Source organism: Diceros bicornis, unplaced genomic scaffold, assembly GCF_020826845.1.
Source record: "Diceros bicornis minor isolate mBicDic1 unplaced genomic scaffold, mDicBic1.mat.cur scaffold_252_ctg1, whole genome shotgun sequence".
Taxonomy (NCBI): domain Eukaryota; kingdom Metazoa; phylum Chordata; class Mammalia; order Perissodactyla; family Rhinocerotidae; genus Diceros; species Diceros bicornis.
Window position 1 is genome coordinate 365,482 of NW_026691130.1, and position 27,366 is coordinate 392,847.

The 27,366-nt window shown below is 41.3% G+C and overlaps 1 pseudogene; it reads left to right on the forward strand.

Annotated features, from left to right (window-relative positions):
- LOC131402754 (adhesion G protein-coupled receptor E1-like) overlaps positions 1 to 27,366 on the forward strand; it is a 212,904-nt pseudogene that overhangs the window by 182,613 nt on the left and 2,925 nt on the right.

A 27,366-nucleotide genomic window follows, 5' to 3' on the forward strand; every position in this document is an offset into this window, starting at 1 on the left:
ATGCCGCCGCCGCCACGCTCGCACCGCGCCGCCTCGGGCCAGCGCGCGGAGGGGAGGGGCGGGTTGTCGGGGGCGACGGCCCCACCATGCACCGCGGGTGAACACGGCGCCCCGACGCCGTGCAGGGGGCGGGACGGGGCGCCGTGAATGGGCGGGGCCGACGGCCGTGGAGGGGCGGGCCCCGTGGAGGGGCGGAGCGGGACGGGCCGCCGTGAATGGGCGGGGCCGACGGCCGTGGAGGGGCGGGCCCCGTGGAGGGGCGGGCCCCGTGGAGGGGCGGGCCCCGTGGAGGGGCGGGCCCCGTGGAGGGGCGGGCCCCGTGGAGGGGCGGGGTGTCGTGGAGGGGCGGGGTGTCGTGGAGGGGCGGGGTGTCGTGGAGGGGCGGGGTGTCGTGGAGGGGCGGGGTGTCGTGGGAGAGGTTGACAGCCGCCTTGGGGGGAGCCGGCCCAGGCTGCACGCTGCGGGATGGGCAGGGGTCCTTGGGGGTTGGGTGCCCAGGGCTCTCTGCCCGAGACTGGCGTCTTCCTTCTCCCTAACCGTTCAGAACTCTCACGGGACAGACCCTGGTCCTCCTCCAGGTGGAGCCGTTCTCTGAGGGTCAGTCAGAAGCCCACTCCTGATCCCCACCATGGGTAAAGGATGGAGCTTGGCTGGGAGCAAGTCACGTGATCAGTTTTTGTCCTGGCATGAAACTACATTAATTTTGCAAGACGCATTCTCTTTCCCTCCTGCCACCTCTCCCTCTCTTCTTCCCAGGATATGCTGAGTGCCACGCACTGTGCTAAGCTTGGTTTCCTACCAGCACTTAAAAGCAAAAGAAAACACCACAAAAAAGACAAAATTCTAAGCAACTGTGTTCAGCCCTGACAGCAGAACAATCCCTTACCTGTAAATCCGCGCTGACCATAAGGATGTGGTTAATGCTGTAGGTCACATTACTAGTTGGTGAGGAGAGGAAAGTTGCTAACAAGTTGCTTGCAAAACAGACATTTGTTTGTGCAGATATAGAATCCTGCAGCAGGGACTTGAGCCAGGCTGCCTAGACTCAAATCCCCTCTTCCACTGCCCAACTGTGTGACCAAGTGCAGGTCACCCTCCTGAAGCCCAGGGTTCCTTATTTGTAAAACCGGGAAGATGGTTACTGCAGGGCCTAGCTATGCCATTGCTATAAAGATTAGATCTGTTAACGTGTGTAAGTGTTTAGAAGAGGGCCCAGCACATAGGAAGCATCAGTTTTTATCAACATCATCACCAACTTGGAGGAAAAGCTTCCTGAAGAAAGACAACCGTACTCCAAAACCTGCAGGGCAGAAAAAAAGAAATTATAGTTTCTTTAGTCTCTTATTCTTCATTTCTTTTGGTTTCTTTGCTCAGTCATTAATTTCACTTACTTGCAAGGTGTGACTTAAACTAGTAAATCAATCATTAGCAAGAGAGATGGACTACTCAAAGGTCAATAATATAAAATTATAATGTTACTTAGCCTTCCCTTCACATTTGCCAGGGCCAGGGCAAGAGTGTGAATGGACGCCCTCATACCATCTGTCAAAATATTAAACAATTATAAATCACGATGACAAATTGTAGATAAAATATGTTTTCTCCTCCTACCTTGGTCAATGTGCCTTCATAAGAACCTGGAAAGCCAGAGGGAAATTTAGTTCTCTGACTCCCTCCCCAGCCCACTTTATTTCCCACCCCGGGCCCAGTCTTGCACTGTGAGGGGCCTCACACACTGGCAGGGATGTGTGTGTCTCCCCAACGCCGCCACCCCAGTCTACAAGTCCTAGCTCTGTCCTCATCCCCACCTCAGCCTCCTCTTGGCCACTCCTCAGGCCTAAGGGCGAGCACCTTGCAGGAAGTGATAGTCACCCTTGCAGGAAGGGTCCAGGAAAGAGGTCTTTAAGGGCCTCAGAAAGGAGGTTAGGGCCCTTTGAGCAGGGATTGTCAGGGTGATGGGTACCTGAAATGTGTTGCAGAATGGTGTGTGTGTGTGTGTGTGTGTGTGTGTGTGTGTGTGTGTGTGAAAGAGAGAGAGAGAGAGTGCGCTCTAGGCAGGCATGTCCCCTGGCCCTGGGCCTCCTTGCCTTGCATAGAATGGCATGGCCAGAAAAGGGCCAGAACACGCTTTGTAATATACAGAAGCCAGGGTAGGGGCCCTCTTGCCTAGGTCTAAGGGTAATCCTGATGTTACTTTTATTTAGTTGTTATATCAAATCATTATACCAAATTGATTCCATGGTAGTTGTGGACCTTAAACAGCCAGTTATTTCTCCAGCACAAATAGGTTTATTTGGGATCAGCAAAGAATTGCAATCTAAGGTCTACAACCATGTCAAGCCACCTGCAAGTCCTCCTGCAGAAAAGGGATAAGAAACTCTTATAGAGGGGAAGAGGAAGTTGGGAGGGCTAATGTAAACAAAGAGTCCTCCAAAGAGGAGGAGACTGGGAGTTGAAAGTGTAGTGGCTTTTCATTGGCTGAGTTGTGGTAGTCTATCATTGGCCGAGCTGTTGCTGGCAAGAAGAGGAAGTCTTTCTTCTTCCTATTGGGCTCTGCTATCTTCATAGGGTGTCAGAGCTCCCCTTTTTGGCCTCCTGACTCCATTTTAGTCAGGTTTATGTTTATTAATTTCCACATAGTGTGCAAAGGTTTACTTTACTGATTTTAGTGCAAACAACATTGTACTACAACCCTGGCAAAAAAAAAAAATGCATCTTTTTAGCATATTTTATTTAGGTCTCCTCTCACCCAGATTAGTTTACTAAGGGAAAAAAATCCCCCAAACAATTAATGTAGCTAATTATTTTCAGTAAATACATAGAGTAACCAGGTGAGGCATCATTTAGCATCCCAAATTTTTATTAGGCCATCTTAGGAGAGTCTAAAATTAAATATAATTAAACAGTAAATAGATAATTCAAAATAATTAAAATTTGCATTCTATGGTTGATTTATTAATGACATATGACATCTAAATGCAGGACCCTCTTTATTAACAATAACACATAGCAAACTAAATGAATATTTCTAGAGTATTTATGCTAAAATTATGCATTCTAAATGGTGACAGACTTTTATTAAATGCAGAGTTTTTCACTTTGAATATTTAATTTGCTGGAGCACTCCCTTTTAATATTGTTCTTAAATCCGTTTATATTAGCAGAGCTGATTTCTGTAAACAGCTCTGATTGTACTTCCTGGACCACAGGCCATGAAGTCTGCCTAGAGGGACAAGTCTTCCTATAAGCTACAGAATGTCTTAGCTGCGAGTTAGAGGGGATCTAGCTTCACCCCCTTGTTTTTTTAGAGGAGAAAAAGGTTCAGGGCAGGTAAGGGACTTGGCCCGGGTCACAGCTGATAATCTGTGTAATGTTAATGAGTCTAGTTCCAAAGATGGGTCCCTAATGGCCCCATTAGGCAAAGAGTAAAGAAAGCCAGTGTTTCATCTCAGTAGACATATGGCTCTTTGGGTGAACCATATGAAATTGCCGTTTTTGTAGCTCAGAAACAGTTGGATCAATGAATGGAAGATTGGTTTTGGAAATATGTTGAAATTAGAATTTTACATTTTAAAATGTAAACACCACACAATTTTAAAATTAAATCCTGTATATTTGAGTCAATAACTGCTTGGATATTATATTATGTAGTTTGCTAGGGCTGCCATAACAAAGTACCACAAACTGGGTGGCTTAAACAACAAAAATTTATTGTGTCACAGTTCTGGAGGCCAGAAGTCTGAGATCAAGGTGTGGGCAGGGTTGGTTCCTTCTGAGGAAGACTCTGCTCCGTACCTCTCGCCTAGCTTCTGGTAGTTTGCCAGCAATCTTTGGCATTCCTTGGCTTGAGGTGCATCACCCCGATCTCTGATGTCATTTTCACATGGCATTCTCTCTGTGTGCATGTGTGTCTCCAAATTTCCCCTTTTATAAGGAAACCAGTTATATTGGATTAGGGGCCCACCTTCCTCCAGTATGACCTTATCTTAATTAATTATATCACAATGACCCTATTTCCAAATAAGGTCACATTCTGGAGTGCTGGGAATTAGGACTTCAACATACGAATTTAGGGGGTACACAATTCAACCTGTAACAGACATGAACATGGAAAGTATTTCATTTTGCAATCACTATTCAGAAATATTTGACATTGCATCCTATGCTATTAGAAAATTCACTTTTAAGTAGAGATGACTCAAAAGTAGAAAGTAGGGAGAAAGGCTGTGATGCCACATGAATATGTCTATGGAACCCCTCCACCCATTGAGCATTTACACCAGTATAAGCATTTATTGCCTTATTTAAACCCAATAACAGTCCTTTGAGGGCACCTGGCCTAAGATCATGCTGCCAGTATGTTCTTGACCAGCTAGTGGTAGAGCTAGAATTCAAAAAGATCTTTTCCAAATCCAAAGTCTATCCTTTCTTATCCTCCATTCTATATGGCCTCGAAACTCATCATTTGACAGCTACTGATATTTTTTATTTTCCTTGTATGAGATGTGTAAAATATATATTTTGTGACCCAGAAGAGTTTACACATATACATGGTTCATTATTTGAGGGATAGTATTCATTGACATAGAATTCATTTTTTACATGCCGTGATATAACACTATGTGTTCACCATTCTGTTAATTTTCCTCCTTAGCACTCAGTAAGACTACGTTTCTCATCCTTTCTAGTGGTTAGATGGGTCTATATGACCCAGTCTGGCAATGAAGTATGAGCAGAAGTGATATAGCCACTTCCAGGCCTGGCCTCCAAACATCCTGCACTCTCTTCCTTATTTTTCCTTAGTTGGCCAGCTAGATGCAGAGGATCCAATGGAGAACTCTGAGGCCCTGGAAGAAGAGTGGATGATTGCAAAGCATAGAGCACAGAACTGTGTCTTGGGCCAGAACTAAACCTTCACTATATTGAGCCACTGATATTTTGAGGTTGTTTGTTTCAGCAGCTGGCACACTTATCCTGACTAATACACAAACATTCCATGCAACAATTACGCAAATGCACCAAAACAACTTTCTACAACGTTCTCAATGGATTTATGTGACTATCCAGATGGTGAAGGAGACTGAAAACCTGGAACTCTGAGATTAAGAGTTGATGTCTGACAATGGAATACTACTCAGTCAAAAAAAGATGAAATCTTGCCATTTACAACATGGATGGACCTTGAGGATATTATGCTAAATGAAATAAGTCAGATGGAGAAAGACAAATACCATATGATTTCACTCCCATGTGGAAGATTTAAAAAAACAACAAAAACAAACAAACACATAGACACAGAGAACAGACTGGTAGTTACCAGATGGGAAGGGTGGTGGGGGGAGAGTGAAAGGAGTAAAAGGGCACAGTTGTATGGTGATGAATGGAAACTAGACTTTTGGTGGTGAACACAATGTAGTCTATAAAGAAGTCGAAATAGAATGATCTACACCTGAAATTTATATAATGTTATAAACCATTGTTACCTCAATAAAAAAATAAATTTTTAAAAAAGGAGTCAATGTCTGAGAAGAGAAGCCTAGATAGTGAAGGCAAAGTTACAATGAAGAACCATCTAGAGCAGCTCTGGCCAATAGACTTTCAGTAATGATGGAAATGTTCTATTCTGCGCTGTCCAATACGGTAGCTGCAAGCCACATGTGGCTATTGAGCAACTGAATGTGGCTAGTGCTACTGAGGAATTGAATTTTTTATTTCATTTAATTTTAATTAAAATTTAAATTTTAGAGGACATGTGTATCTAGTGGCTATGTATGGGACAGTGCAGATATAGGGATAAAGTGGAAAGATGGATTAGCATGGTGGGGGAAGAGGGGAGATCATAAATTACTTGGAAGTGGAAAGGCAGGAACTGGAAGGTAAGATGTCATCCTTGGTGGAAGGTGATGATGGTCAAGAGGAGAGGTACGATGGTTAATTTTATGTGTCAACTTGGCTAGGCCATGGTGCCCAATTGTTTGGTCAAACACCAGTTTAGATGTTGCTGTGAAGGTATTTTTAAAATGTGATTAACATTTAAATCAGTGGACTTTGAATAAAGCAGAGTTCCCTCCATAATGTGGGTGGGCCTCATCCAATCAGTTGAAGGCCTTAAGAGAAAAGACTGAGGTTCCCAAAAGAGGAAGGAATTCTGCCTCCAGACCGCTTTCAGACTCAAGACTGCAAAATCAACTCCTGCTGAAATGTCCAGCCTGCAGGACTGCCCTCTGGACTTTGGACTTCCAAACCCCCACAATTGCATAAGCCAATTCCTTAAAATTAATCAATCTCTCTCTTTCTCTCTCCAGATATAGATATAGATGTAGATATAGATATAGATGTAGATGTAGATGTAGATATAGATATAGATGTAGATATAGATGTAGATGTAGATGTAGATGTAGATATATAGATATAGATGTAGATGTAGATATAGATGTAGATGTAGATGTAGATGTAGATATAGTTATCTATCTATCTTAACTGGTTCTGTTTCTCTTGAGAACCCTGACTAATACAGGAGGGCATGAGGTTACTAAGAACTTTTGCTCAAATGTATTTGTAATAGCTAATTTAAAACAATAAGAATCAGGTGCAAATTCCAATAAATAAAATGAAATCATAGATTCCCTCATTTTATTTCATATCGTGTAAACCAACAACTAATGTGTGGGTCTCTAAAATACACCAGTTCTATGAAAGCTAAATAACAGCCAAACGATAGAACAATAGAGTAGTTGAATGGCTCCAGCGAGAGCCTCACTAATTCAGTGAGATGGGCTCCCTCTGTCTCACAGCTCTTGCATGCCTATTTCCACTGAAGTCCTTGAATTTGGGCTTCCACGAGGTCTCCAGGATTATTCATTTGTTGACAAAGCGGAATCCTCAGAAGTGATAAATTCCACACGCTCAAGTCCTTGTACTCTTTTCTCCGTTGCGTGGTGTCTCCCTGGATGGTGTCTTGGTTCTGCCTGGGAGGGACTACTCCACAGCCTTGGACTCCTGGTGTGTGGGCAGCATCCTTGCATCCCTGTAGGTGCTGATGTCATGCATGAGCAGTCTTTGAATGCTGAGATTCTCCTCAAAAATCATTTGGTGGATTTCATAATTGTTTGCCACTTAGATGCACTTCTCATCAGGGTTCAACAAGTACTCCTAACTACAAGGATTGGAAACAAAGGGATGCTCTAGGCCTGCTCTTACAACTCACAAGCAGACTGAAACCAAAGGGTCTTGCATAATAAATACCATTTAATTTGATGGCTATGTGTTTATGCTTACAAGGTGACAGGGCACCAGGTGTAGAACATTCCACTTCTTATTGTCTGCAATTATCCATGGCATGTGTCTTTGTAGAAATGTTGGCTTCATTCATTTCTGGGGCACCTGGGTGGTGTGCACCACAGACAACACCCTCCCTGCTCCAACAAACATTTGCCATTGTGTCCTAGAGAAGTGTAGAACACAGAGGTTGAGAATTTTGGCTCAAGTGCCCCTCTGCGTGGTATACTACTACTTCCTCTTACAAGCTGTATGACTTTGGGCAGATTACTTAACCTTGCTGTGTCTCAAATTCCTCACCTGTAAAATGGTGATAGTAATAGTGCCTTCCTTTCAGGCTTGTTGAGAAGATTAAATGTGGTCGTCTGTGTGATGCACTTAGAATCATGCCTGGTAGAGTTAGCCCTCGGTAAACACAAGCTGGCATCACTTCTTCAGAGAGCAAGAAGAATATCCCTTTGGCAGATGAAGAGAGTCATCAGAGGTAAGGGCCCCTGTTCTGCTTCCTACTATTTGTCTGTCTCTCAGAGTCATTTCCTAAGCGTCCTCTCTGTCCTTCTTTATCAAAGCTGCTGGCCCTGCACTCACATGCCCACTCAAAGGGGTCAGGTCACCTGAACTCATTGCTGCTGACTCAGTAGCTGACATCAGTTGGGACCTCAATCCCAGATTCAGTTTCAGTCCTTTTGTGTCAACCCTGGCAGTTGTATGGATCCCAGCCCACCACCCCTCAGGAACAGAAAACCAGGACACGGAAGGGAGCACACAGTACCATGTTGTCAAAAGATCACATGCTTTGGAATCAGAAGACCCGAGTTCAAATCCTGACTCTGCCTCATATCAGGTGTGTGGCTCTGAGCACATTTCTTAATGTCTTGAATGCTTCATTTTGCTCATTTCTAAATGAGGGTAATGATATTTTTATTTATGAAATTATTGTGAGTTGTGAATGAGGTAACATTTGAGAAGCTCTTAGCACAGGCCTGGCCCATAGAAAACATTCAATAAACAAATGGTTCCAACTTCTCCCTGAGAATTAGGAGCATTCCTAATTTCCTAGGAGCAAAGGGGATTTTAAGGCAGTGAAACCATAGTTCTATATGATTCTGTAATGGCGGATACATATTACTATGCATTTGTCAAAACCCATAGAATGTACAACACAAAGAGTGACCCTAATTCCAACTATGGACTTTCATTAATTATAATGTATCTGGACTGGTTCAGGAATTATAACAAATGTACCACACTAAAGTTAATAATTTGTAGTTAATAATGTTACAGTAATAATGTTATATAAGTTATATAGATTACTAACGAGATGTTAATAATAGGAAAACCATGCTGGGAGGGATGAGGGGATATATAGGAACTCTCTATAATTTCCACTTAATTTTTCTGTAAACCTATAAATGTAAACCGTTATAAGAAATAAAATCTATTTTTTTAAACCATATTTTCCTATCTGGTAGCCTCTAGCTACATGTCACCATTGAGAATTTGAAATGTGGCTAGTCTAAATTGAGATGTGCTGTAAATGTAAAATACACTATGGGTTTCAAGGATTTTATATAAAAATATGAATGTATAATACCTCAATAATAATTATATATTGACTACACGTTGAGATAATAATTCTTTGGAGATGTTGGGTTAAATAAAATATATTAAGATAAAAAAATGAAAGGCTTACATGGCTACTGACTTGGGAATTGCAAGATGCACCACCACACACACACACGAGACTCTGGCTGAGGCAGGGGGTTCTAGATTTTGCAACCACCTCATAAATGTATGGCCTCCCACACTCAAACCCTCCTCTCCTGACTTGGAGCAAGGCTATTGCTATGGGTTGAATTGTGTCTCCCAAAAGATATGTTGATGTTCTAATCCCTGGAACCTATGAATGTGACCTTATTTGGAAATAGGGTCTTTGCAGATGTGATCAAGTTAAGATGAGGTCATTAGTGTGGACTCTAATCCAATATGACTGGTTGGAGAGGAAACAGCATTTCATGACAGAGGCAGAGATTGGACTGTTGCAGCTGCAGCCAATGAACACCAATGATTAGCGGCCACCACCACAAGCTGGGGGAGTCAAGGAAGGGCCTGCTGATACTTTGATATCAGATTTCTAGGCCTCAGAACTGGGAGAGATTGAATTTCTTTTGTTTTAAGTCACCCACTTTGTGCTATTTTGTTACAGCAGCCCTGGAAAGTCATACAAGTATAAATGGCAGAGGTCATGTCACACAGGAAACATAAAACAGAGGCAGAAAAAGGGGGATTTATTCTCTTCCTTCCAGGTTGGAGTGGTTTCCAGAAAAACTGGTTGCTGTAGCAGAGGTCCCTGGTGTCACTGTGGTTTTTCTGGGGCCACAGGAGCTGGTGAAGATGTTGGGCTGTTTGAGGAGACAGAGATAATGGTATGCAGAGCTCTAACTACTATGCTGGAAATTACGGAGATATTTGTGATTCAAGAGTCCTTAACTGGGGTAAAGGCCATCACAAGGTGATTGGAATCAGGTCCAACTTGTTCTTCCCCATTGATGTCTGAGAACAATGGGACCTTGTCCAATTCATGATGAACCAAAGAAGACCTTCCATGTAACCTTATTGATAATATTGAAAATTTTCCAAACTCTTAAGTGTCTGTTGATAGGATGCTGGTTAAAGATATTATAATAAATTTCAATTAAGTAATCTAGTCATTAAAAATCAAATCGGAGTCTATTTTTGAGCAAAAACTAAGTTTAGCTATTATAGGATAACAACGTTGTGAAATGAAATTTTTATGTTTATCTACATAAGAGGAAAATTGGCTGGAAGACAAAGCACCAAAATGTTAATAGGGAATATCTTTGAAAGATGAACTTACAGTTGACTCAGTTTTCATTTTTGTCTCTCTTTGCTTACCTGGTTTTCTACTAAAATCATGCAATTTTGGTAATAAGGAAAATTGTGTATTGTTTTACATGACTAGACCATAATCGCTGAAGATTCTAATGAAACAGGTGGGAGAAATAAGGGATCAGGTGTGTCTCTGACTTTTGTCAGGAAATAGCTCTCAAATCTCTGGCTACAAGAGGAGTGCTGCTTTTCTGGGGTAAGGGCTTAAACAGCTTATTCCCTCTCCAAAGAGAAAAATATCTAACGTGTGGTTCAAGCCTGCAGATAAACTGCGGAACCTAAAAGACAGTTGTCTTCAGATCACTGTTATAATCTCCATCTTCTTTTAGTCTCCTAAGCTGTAGCATCGCTTTATCCATCCTATGTCATCCATGAACCCTTGTTGTTGATGTTAGTGGTGGTGGTTGTGTATGTGTGTGTATGTGTTTGTGTGGAGGTAAAGGTGAGGGGAGGGAAAATGTCAAGGAAATAATAATGGCAAAGATGGCATCATAAAATTGAGACTTCACAAGGACTAGCCACCAGTCTTAATCTTACATGCATCTTAAAATCCTGTGTCATTAAAATGTGACATTGGTGACAATCCCAACTAAATAAGAATACACCTCTAATTGTTGACTCTGTTTCACTCTTGAGTTTCTGTCCAACTTTCGTGTTTTCCTTTTTTTTTGGCAATACTTTAGTTTCTAGAGAACGAAACTCCTAGGAAACAGTCCCTTAATAACATCAAATCTGATTCCCAAGGGCCAATTATCCACTCTTATAATGGTCTCTCCACCATCAAAAATGTGAAAGGCCATTGGCTAGAGTGTAAATCTTGGAGTTATGCCAGTGGCACACTGTATTTCCCTAATTGAACTTCTGCACCTGGTTTGGCCGAAACTAAGAGACAGTACTGAACTCTGCAATGTGCAGGATGGCAAAAAAGGTCAGCCCCAGGCCGACTCCAAGACCCAGAGGGCATTTGTGGATGCCAGCTATTAACCTAAATTATCTTTGTTCCCTCTCAGGACTCTACTGCTTTCTTGCTTTCATTGAGATTCAAAAGTTTTCAACCCAAGGTTTGTTAATGGTGAAGGAAGTGGTTAGTACCTCTTGCATTTCTACAGCACTGGGTTTTCAACACAGTCCCTGTGTGTGATTTTGTGTTATCCTACAACCATTTGGAGGTAAGAAAGACAAACCTTGTCCTCAACCTGTTTCCGATGGAGAAAGTGTGGCATAGAGATGGTAAGTGAACTTCTTAAGTAATGAAGAGAATATCACACAGAGAATGGAGGCCAATGCTATTTGATCTACAGTTAGACAAATGTACTTGAACCTCTGCTCCCATAGATACCAACAGATGACCTTGGGGGAGTATGGAACCTCTCTAGGTTGCTTCTTCCTCAACTTGAAATGGGAACAATAATCTGTATAGGATACGACTATTTTGAGGAAATGCAATAAAATAAATAGAACATCTGCACAACATTTCGTGGGATGCCTTATGTGTGATAAATTCTTAGTAATGATAGACGTTATTTTAATCAAAGCTACATTTAACTAGATTCTTAATTGCAAAATGAGATAAGGCAGAATGCTTCACTCCCTTGTTAATAAATAACTTCTTAGAAAATAATAGAAAAGGACATTTTGTCAATTGTTTCCATTATGTAAAAATAATGACCCTTCAAATGCTTCTGATACTCATTCTTTATAACCATAAGAGAGTAATCTCATTGCTTCTTCACTTCCTGCGGCCATAGAGGGGCATCTACAATAGGTAACATTTTTGCAATATTTTGCAGAATATATATGGCTCTTTTGTCTACTTGAATATACTTCTTTTTTTCCCTAAAAATAACACCTTAATCAAATGAGCATGTATAGGTTTTCATTGGAATGTAAATCTACGATATTTGCATTTGAGTATTACATTACTTGCTAAACTGGAAGCTGATTTAGATTCAGAAAGGATATGGATTTATAGCTGTTAAGGAAGATAAGAGGGTGCAAAATATTTGCACATAATTTGAAAATTACATGGAATCTAAAGACCAGAATTATCCATCAGTAGTTTTTCCTGGGAAAACCTAAAATGAGACCCCATTACAACTGTTGTGTGTCCACAATGATGCGCGTGCACATTGAAGCAGTGTGCTGTAATAGCCCCTGTGAATATATTTCCCTAGTATGCCAGAATCTATCCGTCCTGCAATCTATTAGCTGACAGACCATGGGCAAGTGACTTCTCTTCTTTGAATCTCATTTTCCTGGTCAGTAAAATGGCCTTAAGAGTTACTGTATGAGGGCCGGCCCTGTGGCTTAGCGGTTGAGTGTGTGCGCTCCACTACTGGCTGCCTGGGTTCAGATCCCAGCGCGCACCAACGCACCGCTTGTCCGGCCATGCTGAGGCCGTGACCCACATACAGCAACTAGAAGGATGTGCTACTATGACATACAACTATCTACTGGGGCTTTGGGAGAAAAAAAGGAGGAAGGATTGGAAATAGATGTTAGCTCAGAGCTGGTCTTCCTCAGCAAAAAGAGGACGATTAGCATGAAAGTTAGCTCAGGGCTGATCTTCCTCAAAAAAAAAAAAAAAGAAGAGTTACTGTACGAAGAGGCCTGCTTCAATGATTAAGTAAGATAACTCCAGTAAACTGCCTATTTCAGTACTCGCCAGAATAAGTGCACAATAACTGTTGTTTCTATTTCCTCCAACTCAGACACTGATCATAATGTTGGAAATCAGATGACTTCTCTATTGCACACCAGCAATGAAGAACACTTCTTCAGAGGCCTGCAGAAGCAATGCATTAGTGAGTTCAGGACCCAGGGCTTACCTAGCGGCTCAACGGACACAGATCATTTCATCCTTTCCCCAAGTGGTTGTTCAAAGTGAAATGTCAGAAATCATACAAAATGGTATTCAAAGTGGTGTATCTTCCTCAGTTGAAGATGGTATGTCTTTTATTTCTTTTCAAAAATACCATTTGGAAGAAAAAGTGAAAATGAGGTGAATTTTCTTGTCTTTCTCAGTAATAGTGTCCAAGGACAAAATGTATAGGTGTGAAGAGGGGCCAAAAAGGGAAGAAGACCAAAAAAAAAAGGAAGAGAAAAGAATTAAAATATATTATATGGAGTGTATTTATTGAAAGGAGTACATAATCTCCCAGGTGAACAATTTGGACGCATGGTTTGGGACACAATTTTAAATTTTTTTACTTACTTTATCATATGTTAGAGCATAAATCTCTTGATTTATAATTTTATCTCATTTGGCTTAAATACAAAAGTTTCAATATCACAACTAATGAAATTAAAAGTAATTTAAAAATTAAATCTTATACAAATAAATCTGCCCCCTGAATCATAGCCATCTGCTTCCAGAGATGATGGAGAAAGGGTGTGAGATAGGACCATTATGGATAAGAAGATATGAAAAGGACTTGGATCTTGGGAAAAGGAGAGGAGATGGAGGGGATTAGAGAGAAAGCCTCATGAGGAGAGAGAAAATGAGTTATAGGTTTGGTGAGGTGATAAAGAAGGAAGAACTAGAAATAGAACTGGTGCTGAAAACAATCTGAGGTGTAAGAAGTCCAATAGGAACCTGGGGATTCTGGCTGATGGAAACCATGGCTTTAAATAGTGACAGGGTGACTCATGACACCTCACTGCGTTGATGTAAAAGAATGAAATACAGGTCAAGAAATTCTAAATCAAGTCTTATTAAAAATTCTTAGGGTTTTCATCAGAGAACTCTTTTATTCTAGAAGCAGCCGAGATGCAGAGGTTCTCAAGCCTGAGCATCATCGTCATCCCCTGGGGAGCTTGTTCAAACAGATTCCTAGCCCAGGACCCAGACTTAGATTCAGTAGGGCTGGGGTGGAGCCAGGAAATTTGCATTTGTAACAAGCTCCCGGGTGATGCTGATGCTGCTGGTCCAGAGACCACACCTTGAGTAGGGCTGTGCAAGAGGATTGCTCCAAGGTTTTCCAAAAGAGTTTTAATCACTGCTGAAAGAAAACTTTTTTTTTGTCTAATAACATAAGCTGGCAACACCAATCATGTTCATAGATCGTCCATTGAACAAATGTTTACAAAGTGTGTACCACTTGCCCTGTGTCAGACTCAGCACACAAAAGGATTCAAGTAACAAAGATTCCAGTTGACTTGATGCAGCCCAGGGTCTAAACTGAGTTCCTATCCTCTCCTCCACTCTAACAGTTGCTGTGACATGTGAAAATATCTCCACTCCTTGTCCCCCAAATGCAACGTGCAATAACATCACAAAGGGTTATGAATCTACCACTGACACAGGATTTATTCCATGTTCTGGAAGGCAGAATTTTACAAATGACACAGAAGATTGCAACGGTAAGTCCAAATAGAGTAACAGCCTTAGAAAATCAGAACGGAGTTAGATGCAGCAAAATTGAACCAGTTCCTTAGAATATGGCGTGAGATTCTAGAGGAAAGCTGCCGAAGTGAGCACAGATGCCAGGAAGACAAGTCATAGAACTGAAATGTGACGCCAGGACCACAATTGATTTTTCTCTTTTATCGGGTGCTTTTAAAAAATAACAGTGAATGTTGAAAGTAGTCCACACCTTAGAGTCTTAACTTATTCTGCAATAACTAACTAATAGACCAGAGTTTTCAACCAAAGCCCAAGGCCATCTCTAGTTGGAAATGTTACTAAGCAAATAGAGAAGCCTGTGCACATTATCAAAAGCAAAAAGCAGGAAACAAATGAGAATCATAACAGCATAACAGATGACTTTTTCCCATTTTTCCAGTCTCTGTCCTAGATGTTGATATTGTATTACTAGTTTAGTCTTCTATTCCCATTTTGATTATTTCTGTGATCCTGGAGAATTATTATCTCTTTGCACAGAAGGCTGTTACTGCTAAGAATTCTCCCAAAGAACATACACTCAGATAGTTTTTAAGATCTTAGTATCTTAGGAAAATCTCTTATCTCTTCAGTCCAGCCGTCCATATCAATGGCTCCCAAACCTGTATGCTGAATGAAATCACCTAGCGTTTTTCTGAAAATATCAGATTCTAAATCCCACCTCCTCTGAAATTCATTTTTACTGGGTCTGAGACTGACTTTGGGATTTATATTTTCAACAATTATCTCTAAATATTTCTGATGCTGTCAGTCCACAGAAACGTCTTGTGCACCACCGCCAATGGATAGGTGGAGCGTATACATTCAGCTGGTTTGATTATGAACTGTTTGCTCCATTTCACAGATGAGGATGAATTCCACAATAGCACTGCCTGCCCACCCCCAAATTCTTAGACCTATCCAATTGGAAGCTACCTTCGTACCTGTCAACCTGGTTTGGCTCCAAGTAATGGAAAGTCAAACTTCACACATGAAGAGGAAGAACGCACGGGTAAGTAGTGATAAAGCCCAGTGTCTGTGGGCCACCAGGAATGCAGATGAAGTCCACAGTGTTAGGTTTATTAATGTGCTGCAGCAAAGTGTACCTCCCATTGGGAAGCTTCAGTGTTTCACTAAGAAGATGATAGAATGGGGTTATTGAAGGGTCTGGCCTTACGCCAGGTGGCTTTGAGGAGAGCTAAGGAAGCAAGGATTTATTCTGTAAATGGTGCTGTCAGGAAATGAGGGCAACGTGATGAGTGGGTATTTTGACTTTCAGGTAGGAGATGAGACTAATGAAATTGGGTAAGAGTTGTCCTTGGTTCAGAAGCAGATGCATCCATGTCAGTCAGGAGATTGGAATGTTTGGGAATTTGTTAGGAATGCAAATTTTCAGGCCCCACCCCAGACCTACTGAATTGAAATCTGTGGGGATGGGACCCAACAGCATGTTTGAACAAGCCCTCCAGGCAGTGCTGATGCACACCAGAGTTTGAGAACCACCGTCTTAGGCCAACTACAACAATACTCTAAAAATAGGGCAGGGTCCATATCATACTAATCATGTCAAGAATTCTTGCCCACCAATGCTGGTGATAGGTTACACTGTTTTATATAATAAAACGGGCCATGGCTAGTGTAGGGAATAGTCTATAGAGATGGTATAAGGAGTTTGAGAGAAATATTTAAGAACTTTTGAAGGTAAACATTCTTCATTAATGCTACTCTGTCTCCCTGAGTCTCCAAACTTTTTTTTTTTTAGAAAACTTGATCCTGTCTCACTTTTAGATACTTGATGCTACAGGAATCTGAGAAGAAAAACGGGGAGAATTTTTTTCATCTTGTAAGGTCAACTAGTTCCTGACCTTGAAGAAGGAACTCTCTCCAACCTTTGTTTTTCTTTTCATTCTTAGAAATGACCCCTAATTGTTCTCAACTTGGCAAAAATAAATTTTCCAGAGACTGTGAAGTCCAGGTGAGTTTCACACCATCATCAACTTGTGGACTGGGCATGAAAAGGGGAGACAGAATATACTTAAGTCTCTTGCAACATTTTTGAATATGTTGTGTGGTAGATATTTTTTCCAAACACGAACCCAAATGTACCATCCTTATTTATTCATTAGATACCCGCTAATTTAAAATACAACTTTTCAAAATGCAATATGATAAGTAAAACGTGGTGAGGCATGTATAGGAATTCTGTGTACTCTTCTGCAATTGTTTTGTGAATCAGATAGAGAAGTGACCATTAGCCTTATTGCACCCCTGGAGCTGGGCATCCCACACACACACGGATTTAGTTCTTACACTCTCTGCTCTCTTCATTTCACCTATTTGCTTATTTCCCTATCAGGAACAAAATTTTTAGTTAATGCAGCTTTATATGTTTTAATAACTCATAGCTCAAGTCATTAAAATTTCATTTTTTTCTGAATCTCAGTTGAACATGCCTTTCTTTAATACTAAGTATGTTGAATGTCACAAAATATCACTCAAGTGGTCAATTCAGATACTAAATCTCTTAGGACTGATTTTTTTTTTTTTTTACATATAGACTTGTCCTGAGAAGACCTATTGGAAAATTGTACTAACTCTCTATAAATGCATAATTAGCTTTAAGTCAATGTCATGGTCACATGAACTCTCAGCCACTCAAAGTCTTGTCTGCCCAAGTTAAATACACATATTTCTATGAAGCCCAGATCTCTGTGGTATAAAGAAAATGTCCAAATCACCTTTCTTATGTGTGTTTTTCTAGGTGAATTCCACAAATTATTGGAATAACAGTAGATGGGTTTGCTCTGACTTAGGAGGCTCTCACATAGGTGTGGAAATGGGAATGCGACACTGTCTTTAAAGGTTTGAAATCCTTTCTAATATTTTAATATCTTTTCATGCTTGGTGATTCTCAAACTTGACCAAACATTAGAAAGACTTGAAGGGCTGTAAAAAATGTACTTATACTGAGTCTTGGTTCAATCAGAATCTGTGAGGGTAGAGCTCTATTGCCTGTATTATCTAACTTGCCAGATGATTCTAATGCACAAGGTGGTTGAAAACTATTACAAATGGCTCCTGGGGTTTCCTCTCACTCCTCTGGATAGCAGGCCAGATCACTGGAATCCTAGTTCATTTTCGAAGAAAAGGGGAGCACATACAGAATAATTATCCAGATCACTAATAAGACATGGGGTTCAGAGAATTTTTCATAATTAAAACTGTTTCCAAAAGAGGTCTCTGAGTGTACTGAGGACGGTATGCTTCTCTCTCCCTCCACCCCCATCCCTTAAAAGCTCCTCAACCTAGAAGCCCACAGACTTACATGTATTTTGCCTAATTCATTAGGTAAACAGGTGAAAACAGGTGTCCTTTGCTGCCCCAATACATGAAGTCACTGATAGTTCACCAGATTCTTTCACCATATTGATTAACTCTATTCATTTTACTATATTTTTGATATAGTTGTTGTTTTACTCAATTGGTTAACAATGGATCTTTACAGTAAGAGAATAAAGGACAGAAGAAAGAGAACGGGAACAGGAAAAGCAACACATACAGGAAAAATAATGACAGAAAAGGTAGAATGTGGGACAGGAAGGCAGAGCAGCATTCATCCCTAGTTTTTCAAGAAGTGATCTGACACCAGCAGAACAGAGTTACTTCCTACCAGGTTTGAAGAATTGCATTGATTTCCCAAGCATTCACTTGCAATGCACCTATCATCTTGATATGTAGGAAGACAAGCATCCCCAAGGAAGGTGTTTGTTTAGTTCCAAATGCTTTAGAGAAAGATCTGGGCACAGAATGAGCAGTTTCAGACATCTCTTTCCATTTCCTTAGTGACATTATCTATATTTTATGGCAGGGAATAGCTAATTCTTTTGATCTCCTCACCAACATTACCGCCCATGGAACTACCTGAAAGAAAGAAGAAATGGCTGTGGTGGTAACTCTGCATCTTCAGAGCGTTCAATCGGCAGCATACAGTGTGGCTCAGAAACAAACCACAGAGGGCAGACGGAGGGTAGAGACACAGTTTATGGGTAAGCCCACACCAGTCACGCTTCCTCGCAAGGCATCTGCTTGAATGTATGTATTTCAAAATGGGTTGTCTTTGCAAAAAAAAATTCACGGCCCGCAATTAAAATAATAATCTTTCAGAACCTACACAGGCCAGGATTCCTGGATCATCCACAGAGTGTTACTTATGTCCTAGAATAATGAAATCATGGGTGGAAGGATTGTCACTGGTCACTCTCAGTCTAACCACATATCTAACATTCTTTCTGGGTATTTTCCCAGTTCATATTTCAATGGGGACCCTCAGCTGCTATCCTGGGGGGACTTATAACTTATCTAGTGCATGGTTTCTTGACTTTGGCGATATTGATATTGGGGCTGAAGCATTCTTTGTTGTGGGGGCTGCCTTTGCATTATAAAACAATTGGCAGCAAAATGGTATCTAGATGCCAGAACCAACTTTCTCCCCACCCCGACATCATGACAAACCAAAATATCACCAGATAGTACCCAGTTTTCCCTGAGGGGCACAAATAACACCTGGTTCAGAAGCACCGATATGGAGAAATAAGATGTGAGTACATGAAATAGTACCCTTACATGGCAGACATTATAATCAGTGTAAAAGGACTTTATTTCCCAGAGGATGGAAATCCTACTTTCAGGTAGGGCCGCCAAAGGAACCGTTCAATAAGATCAGAATCAAGGATGTGGTTAAGGAGGGAGAGGAGAAGGAAATACCATAAAAAATAAACTGACCCATCATGCAGTGATTGATGGATGGATATCTGCATAAATAAGTGATGAAAGCCATACAGAAGAATGTTAGCAACTGTAGAGTCTGGGTGGTGGGTATTTGGGTGTTCAGCGTGCAATCTGCCTGACCATTTGTGATAAAATGTCAGGAACGTATTTTTTTAAATAAAGGAAAATACCAGTAAAACAAAGCCGATTGCAAAAGTTACTGGGCTTAAGGAGTTTGTAATCTGATTACACATGAATGTAAGATAAGTACACAAATAACAACTCCTTGACCACAAGACAAAAGCATTTTAGAACTAGGAGTAGACCATTGTACCTTATTTCCAAGGTGAAGCACATGGTTCAAAAGCTTTCACCAACTCTATCCAATTTGGTTCTCATGACAGTCCTGTAGAGTGAGCAAGGAAGGTACTGCATTTTATAGGTGATGGAATGGATTCAAGGAGGTTGAGATTTAATCACTATGTGATACGCTACTAAAGAGGAAAATTTGGGACTCATTCTCAGATCCTCCTGCTCTGGATCCAATGCTGTTTCCACCCTCTTTGCCACAAGCCAGTTGCCGTTATGACCTCTCCAGCGCAAAGAAAAGGCTATCATCTCAGGTGGCTGCAGCTGCTGTCACCTAGAATTGGGTCTCCAGGTATTTCTGATGCCCAGACACTGGCTGCTTCTCTCATGGAGCATCTTTGGCACTGATCCCGCAAGAGACCTGCAGGCAACCCATGATGCCCCAAGGCCACTCCCCCAGTTGGCATCTTAGAAGCCTCCCCTCAGCCTCTGAGCTACTGGAACAGGATCCTCTCATCCTGGGAGGAGCTCTCTGGAATGGGGTTCCTTTCAACATGGGCTCCAGACTAGCTCCCATTTGCAGATCTGAATCTCCTTCCCTAGTACTCTGCACCTTTGCATCATGATTCCACTGCAGTACTCTTTATTCTGCTATTAGGCAATGGCATCTTCTGTCTCAACCAGGAAACACTTTACACTTCTCGAGGTTATTGTGAATAATGCCTCCATGACCCTGGGAGTACACATATCTCTTGAGATCCTGATTTTGTTTCCTTTGGATGTATACCCAGGAGTAGTATTGCTGGATCATAGGGTAGTTCTACTTTTCGTTGTTTAGGGAACCTACATACTGTTGTCTTAATGCCATATCAATTTATATTCCCCACCAACAATGCACAACGGTTCCCGTTTCTCCACATCCTCACCAACAGTTCTTACCCTTAGGGTTCCATTTTCTTTTTTTAAATAATAGCCATCCTAAGAGGTGTGAAGTAATACCTCATTGTGGTTTTAAATTGCATTTCCCTGATTATTAGCGATGATGAGCACCTTTTCATGTACCTCTTTACTATTTGCATGTCTTCTTTTGAGAATTGTTTGTTCAGGTCCTTTGCCCATTTTTTAATTGAGTGATTGGGTTTTTTTTTTATATTGAGTTGTAGGAGTCTCTTATATATTTTGGATATTAACCCCTAGATAAATGGTTTGTAACTATTTTCTCCTATACAGTAGGTTGCCTTTTGTTGATGGTTTCCTTTGCCACATGGAGCTTTTTAGTTTGATATGGTCCCACTTGTTCATTTTTGCTTCTGCTGCCTGTGCTTAGGTGTTAAATCAAAAAAAATCATTGCTGAGACCAATGTCAAGGAGCTTCTCCCTATGTTATTTCTGGGGACTTTATGGCTTCTGGTCTTATGTTTAAGTCTTTAAACTATTTTGAATTGATTTTAGTGTATGGTTTATGATGAGGGTCCAATTTCATTTTTTTGCATGTGGATTTCTAGTTTTCCCAGCACCATTTATTGAAGATACTATCCTTTCCCCGTGTGTGTCCTTGGTGCCATTGTCAAAGATTAGTTGACCATATATCTGTGGGTTTATTTCTGGGCTCCCTATTCTGTTCCATTTGCCTATGTTTCTGTTTTTAGGCCAGTACCATACTGTTTTGATTACTACAGCTTTGCAGTATACTTTGAAATCAAGAAGTGTGTTGCCTCCATCTTTGTTTTTCTTTCTCAAGATTACTTAGGCTATTTGTGGTCTTTTACAGTTGCATAAGAATTTTAGGGTTGTTTTTTCTGTTTCCATGAAAAATACCATTAGAATTTTGATAGAGATTAAATTGAATCCGTAGACTGCTTTGGGTAGTACGTACGTTTTAACAATTTGATTCTTCTAAGCCATGAACATGGGATATCTTTCCATTGATTTGTAATTCTTCACTTTTTCCAGCAATGTTTTATAGTTTTCATGTACAGGTCTTTCACCTCCTCGGGTCCCCAGAGGCTGGCCTGGCACTGAGGCAGGTCTGAAGCCTATGTTCACACGGCTAGCCTTGTGCTGGGGACCACTGGTGCAGGCCTGTAAACCAGGTCTGCAGGGGCCAGCCTGGCATTGGGGTTTTTCCATTTGAAGAATTTCCTGAAATTTTTAGAACAAGTGACTCAATATTTTCTTCAAGTCTCTCATATCCTAGAATAAATTTTAAATATTGGCACTGGACTTCAGATTTTAAGAACATGTCTCTCTCTCTCTCTTTTTTTTGAGGAAGATTGGCCCTAAGCTAACATCTGTTGCCAATCTTCCTCTTTTTGCTTGAGGAAGATTGTCCCTGAGCTAATGTCCGTGCCAGTCTTCCTCCACTTTGTATACGGGATGCCATCACAGCATGGCTTGAGGAGTGGTGTGTAGCTCTGCACCCGGCACCCAAACCTGCAAACCCCGGGCCACCGGAGTGGAGCACGCGAACTTAACCACGATCCACCAGGGCTGACCCAAGAACATGTTTTATGAAACAAATACAAGGGCATCTCACGTGTCAGTATATCCCACTAAGTATGGCTGCTACCTGTTTATTATTGCAAGAGCTGCTGGGTCCAGAGAGGGCATCATAGATATTTTATGCCAAAAAGAAAGAGTCCAGTGAAAACTGCTTTGATGAGAAACAGTAGGTCCATTTCTGACTCTTCCAGCAGCCTGACCTTGAGGCGAGGTGTTTTTTTTTTTTTTTTTTTTTGCTGAGGAAGATTTGCCCTGAGCTAACATCTGTTGCGAATCTTCCTCTCTTTTTTGGTTGAGGAAGATTAACCCTGAACTAACAACTGTGCCAATCTTTGGTCACTGCCACAGCATGGCTGACAAGTGGTGTAGGTCTGCACCCAGGAACCAAACCTGCAAACCTGGGCCGCCAAAGTGGAGCTGGCCAAACTTAACCAGTATGCCAGGGGGTTGGCCCCTAGGCAAGTTTTTGATGTTCTGAGATTTAGTTTCCTCATTAGGGTTGTTGTGGTAACTTAATGATATAACATAGTTGATGCACTCAGCAGTTTTTCAACAAACAATAGTTCTTTTCCCCACTTTGGATGCAAAGTTCTCCAGTTGGTCTAAAGCTGGTCACTCATAGCTGGTAGGCTCAAACAAGGGTCAGCTAATTTTTTTAGTAAAGGACTAGACACTAATTATTTTCACCTTTGCTAACCGTATGGTCTGACAAAATGACTCAATGCTGCCACTGTAGTGCAACATCAGCTACATAACGAATAGGTGTGTTCCAACAAGACTTCGCTTATGGATGCCGCAATTTGAATTTTGTTCAATTTTCAAGTGTCATGAAATATTGTTCTTTTATTTTTTCAACTATTTGAAACAGTAAAACGAATTCTTAGCTCAGAGGCACATGAAAACAGGCAGTGGTTCACATCTGCCACGGGTCATAATTTTCCATCCCTTGGGCTAGACCTGTTCAAGTTATTCATACAAAGATAAGATTGGGGCTCATAGGACACAATTATAGTCAAGGAGTAGAGATATGAGGGAGGGAGCAAATGTGGGAGGGATTATTCAATCAACAATATACCTGTGCAATTATACCTGTGTTTTACCCTCAAATATGCATAAATTGTTAACTCTAATAGATTTACATATATTGATACATATATTTACATATACTGACTGAAGTGATTGTAAAATACAATATAACAAGGTTATTATTCTCTTTTCAGATGAAAAATGGAACTGAAAGGCCTCTATGTGTCTACTGGCACAAAATGGCCTAGTTCAATGAAGGCTGTCATGTCATCTTTTGTATGTGACACAAACGGTATGTTCCTGCAGTCGCCTCTCCAGTTTTGCAGTACTTATGGCATCCAGTGTGATGAAGGCACGGTCTTAAGTGTATTACTAAGCAATTAGAGTCTGATAATTACATTTTTTTTTGTGTGTGTGAGGAGATCAGCCCTGAGCTAACATCCGCCAATCCTCCTCCTTTTTTTTTTTTTTTTTTTTGCTGAGGAAGACGGCCCTGGGCTAACATCGGTGCCCATCTTCCTCCACTTTATATGGGACGCCGCCACAGCATGGCCTACCAAGCAGTGCGTCGGTGCGCGCCCGGGATGCGAACCAGCGAACCCCGGGCCGCCGCAGCGGAGCGCGCGCACCTAACCGCTTGCGCCACCGGGCTGGCCCCCTGATAATTACATTTTTTATAAAATAAATCTTATTCCAAATTTATATTCAGTGAAGGATTTAAATATATATTGATTTTATTTAATTAAGACAATGTATGCTTGCTGGTTTTAAAATGGGAAATACAGAAAATTACAAAGAACAAGAAAGATCTCTACAATGCAGAGATAATGAAAATTAATTTAAAAAATAAATCCTGTAATTTTATGCGTGTATTCTTTTTCAAATGTGTGACCATACTCCATATCAGTGGTTCTCAACTGGGAGCAACTTTGCCCTCTCGAGGACATTTGGCAATGGCAGGAAACATTTTTTGTTGTCGCCACTTGGTGAGGGAGAGTGCTCCTGGCATCTAGTGGGTCAGAGGGTTTTGCTAAATATCCTACAATGCAGAGGACAGCCCTCCACGACAGAGAATCATCCAGCCCAGAACGTCAACAGCGCTGAGATTGAGAGACCCTGATCCATGTAGTATATATACAGCTTTGTAAATTTAACATTGTCATGGACACTGTCTAATATCCATAAGTGGTCTGAAAACATAATTTTTTAAGTGCTGAATGGTACTCCAGATCAAGAATGTATAATAAATTAAGCAATTTTACCCTATTTACAATAATTGTAAATTTATTAAAGAATACAAAGGTCCAAAATGAGTTGATATCTTTTTTCTTTTGCTGGATTCAGTAAGCTCCTGTGCTGACTGTGATCACCAGTGGGGCTGAGTGTCTCTCTGCTGTGTCTCCTCATGGCGGCCCTCATCTTTCTCCTGTGCAGATCTATCCAGAACACCCGCACCTCCCTCCACCTGCAGCTCTCACTCTGCGTCTTCCTGGCCCACCTGCTCTTCCTCACGGGCACCAAACAAAGAAATCCCAAGGTAGAAAAACTAACCTTAGCTCATTCTTCTTTATGGAGAGCTTGCCAATGAGGAGAAAAGAGGTATATGGAGATGTGATGTGACAAGAAATACCCTGATGGCAAACTTCAAAAATGTTTCATTTGTTGCTGCCATTTGCAAAGCATTTTGTATAGGTCAAGTTGTGTGATTTTCATAATTTAATTTAATTGGCTGCATTCACTGACTTTAACAAATATTTATTTAGGGCCAACTCTGGATGTGGAACTTTGCTAGGCACTAAGGATACACAGTTCCTGTCCTCATCCAATTAAAACCTAAAGAACTTGTTTTCACAGCAGGAGCAAACACACAGGGATTCAGGACCCCATAGGTGAGACACCTACCACTGTCAAAATTAAGAAAGACTCCCTGAAGGAACTTATGTCTAAGCTGTGTCCTTTAGTTAGTGGAAGAAGTTAGTGAGTAGAAGGAAATAGTATTCTAGAGAGACCTGATGAAGGCCTGGATGTGAGCTGGGTCTCAACCTATTTGGGTAACCTTAGGTAGCTCAGTTTACCTGGAAGAAGGATTCTCACACTTTCCCATGCGTCAGACTCATCCAGAGGGCTTTTGAAAAAATGAGCCTTACACCTAGGTTTTATGATCCAGTAGGTCTGGCATACAGTCTGAGAACCTATATTTATAACAAGCTCCCAGGTCATATTGATGCTGATGGTCCAGGGACCATACTGAGAGCCACTAACACGGAATATATGCTGGGATTGAGGAGGAGGCAATACCACCTTCCAGGTGTTCTGGGTGTTGTGTGGTATCTTAGCCTTTAAACCTGAATAAACAGAATGTAGAGAAACGTTCAAGGCTGAAAACTGCTCTAAGGTGGTGGCAACTAAGAAGGAAATTGAATGGATTTGAGTGTGAGAGAAGATGCAGAATCTACAGCACTTACTCACTGCTGGGATGTGGAGGATGAGGTTGGGGAAGTTATCAGGAGTGACACCCAGAATGCAGGTTTGGCCAATGGAATGGATGGATGATTGTCCTGTTCACAGAATACAGTGTAAGGAGCTCATTAGATCAGATCCCTTTGAGACATATTGAGATGTCCTTGGCAGATCCAAATTGAAGTGGTTAGAGGACAATTCCCTCCATAGATCTGGTGCTCAGGCAAGAATACACCTGGAAATAATTAGCACACCAACTGGAGGTAATGGAAACCAGGGAGAGGATGAAAACTCTTGGGAATAATGATGCAGAATGAGAAGGGTATTGAGGATGAAATTCTGAAGGACAGGCAAAACAAAGCAAAAAAAAAAGATAGAGCACAGCCAGGGAGGGAAGAGTTTTAAGTGTCAAATGTTGCAATGGCTCAAGACAATAAAGCGTGAACAGTTTCTATGGTCAAACCCAAAAGTGGCCATTGGTGGATCTGGTGGAAGCTGCGGAAAAGCAGTAGTCAGGCAGAAGCCGGGTGGTGCTGGGGGAGGGCTGAGGACCGAATGGGTTGTGGAGGGAAGAGGGAAAGGAGAAGGCAGCACTCTTGAAGAGGGAGGAGGAGACGGGGATGAACCTGGAGCAGAACTTGAGACCAGCGAGGTATTTGGTTTTAGTAAAATAAAAGAGACTTGATAATATCTAAATGCATTTCAGAAGGTGCCCAAGAGAAGAACCACGACTAACAACAGACAGGGGGACCCAAGCAAGACTAAGAGGCAGGATAGAGAACAAAAACGAGGTTTTCACTTTGGAGGGTACTGGGGAAATGGGACTACATCAAACTAAAAATCTTTTGCACTGCAAAGTGAACCACCAACAAAACAAAAAGACAATCTAACTACTGGGAGAAGATATTAGCAAACCATCCATCTGATAAGAGGTTAATCTCCAAAATATACAAAGAACTCATGCATCTCAACAACAAAAAAACTAAAAACCCACTTAAAAAATTGGCAAAAGACCTGAACAGACATTTCTCCAAAGAAGATATACAGATGGCTAACAGGCACATGAAAAGATGTTCAACATCATTAACTATCAGGGAAATGCAAATCAAAACTACAATGAGATATCACCTCACGCCTGTCAGAATGGCTATAATCAACAAGACAGGAAACAACAAGTGTTGGAGAAGATGTGGAGAGAAGGGAACTGTCATACACTGCTGGTGGGAGTGCAAACTGGTACAGCCACTATGGAAAACAGTATGGAGATTCCTCAAAATATTAAGGATAGAACTACCATATGATCCAGCTATTTCACTGCTGGGTTTATCCAAAGAACGTGAAAACACCAATGCGTAAAGATACATGCACCCCTGTGTTCACTGCAACGTTATTCACAACAGCTAAGACTTGGAAGCAACCTAAGTGCCCATCAAGGGACGAATGGATAAAGAAGATGTGGTATATATACACACTGGAATACTACTCAGCCATAAGAAATGAAGAAATCCAGCCATTTATGACAGCATGGATGGACATTAAGTGTATTATGCAAAGTGAAATAAGTCAGAAGCAGAAGGTCAAATACGGTATGATCTCACAGATTAAGTAGTAGACAATAACAACAACAAACAAACACATAGAGACAGGGACTGTATTGGTGGTTACCAGAGGGGAAAGGCGCAGGGAGGAGGGCAAAAGGGATAATTAGGCACATGTCTGTGGTGATGGATTAT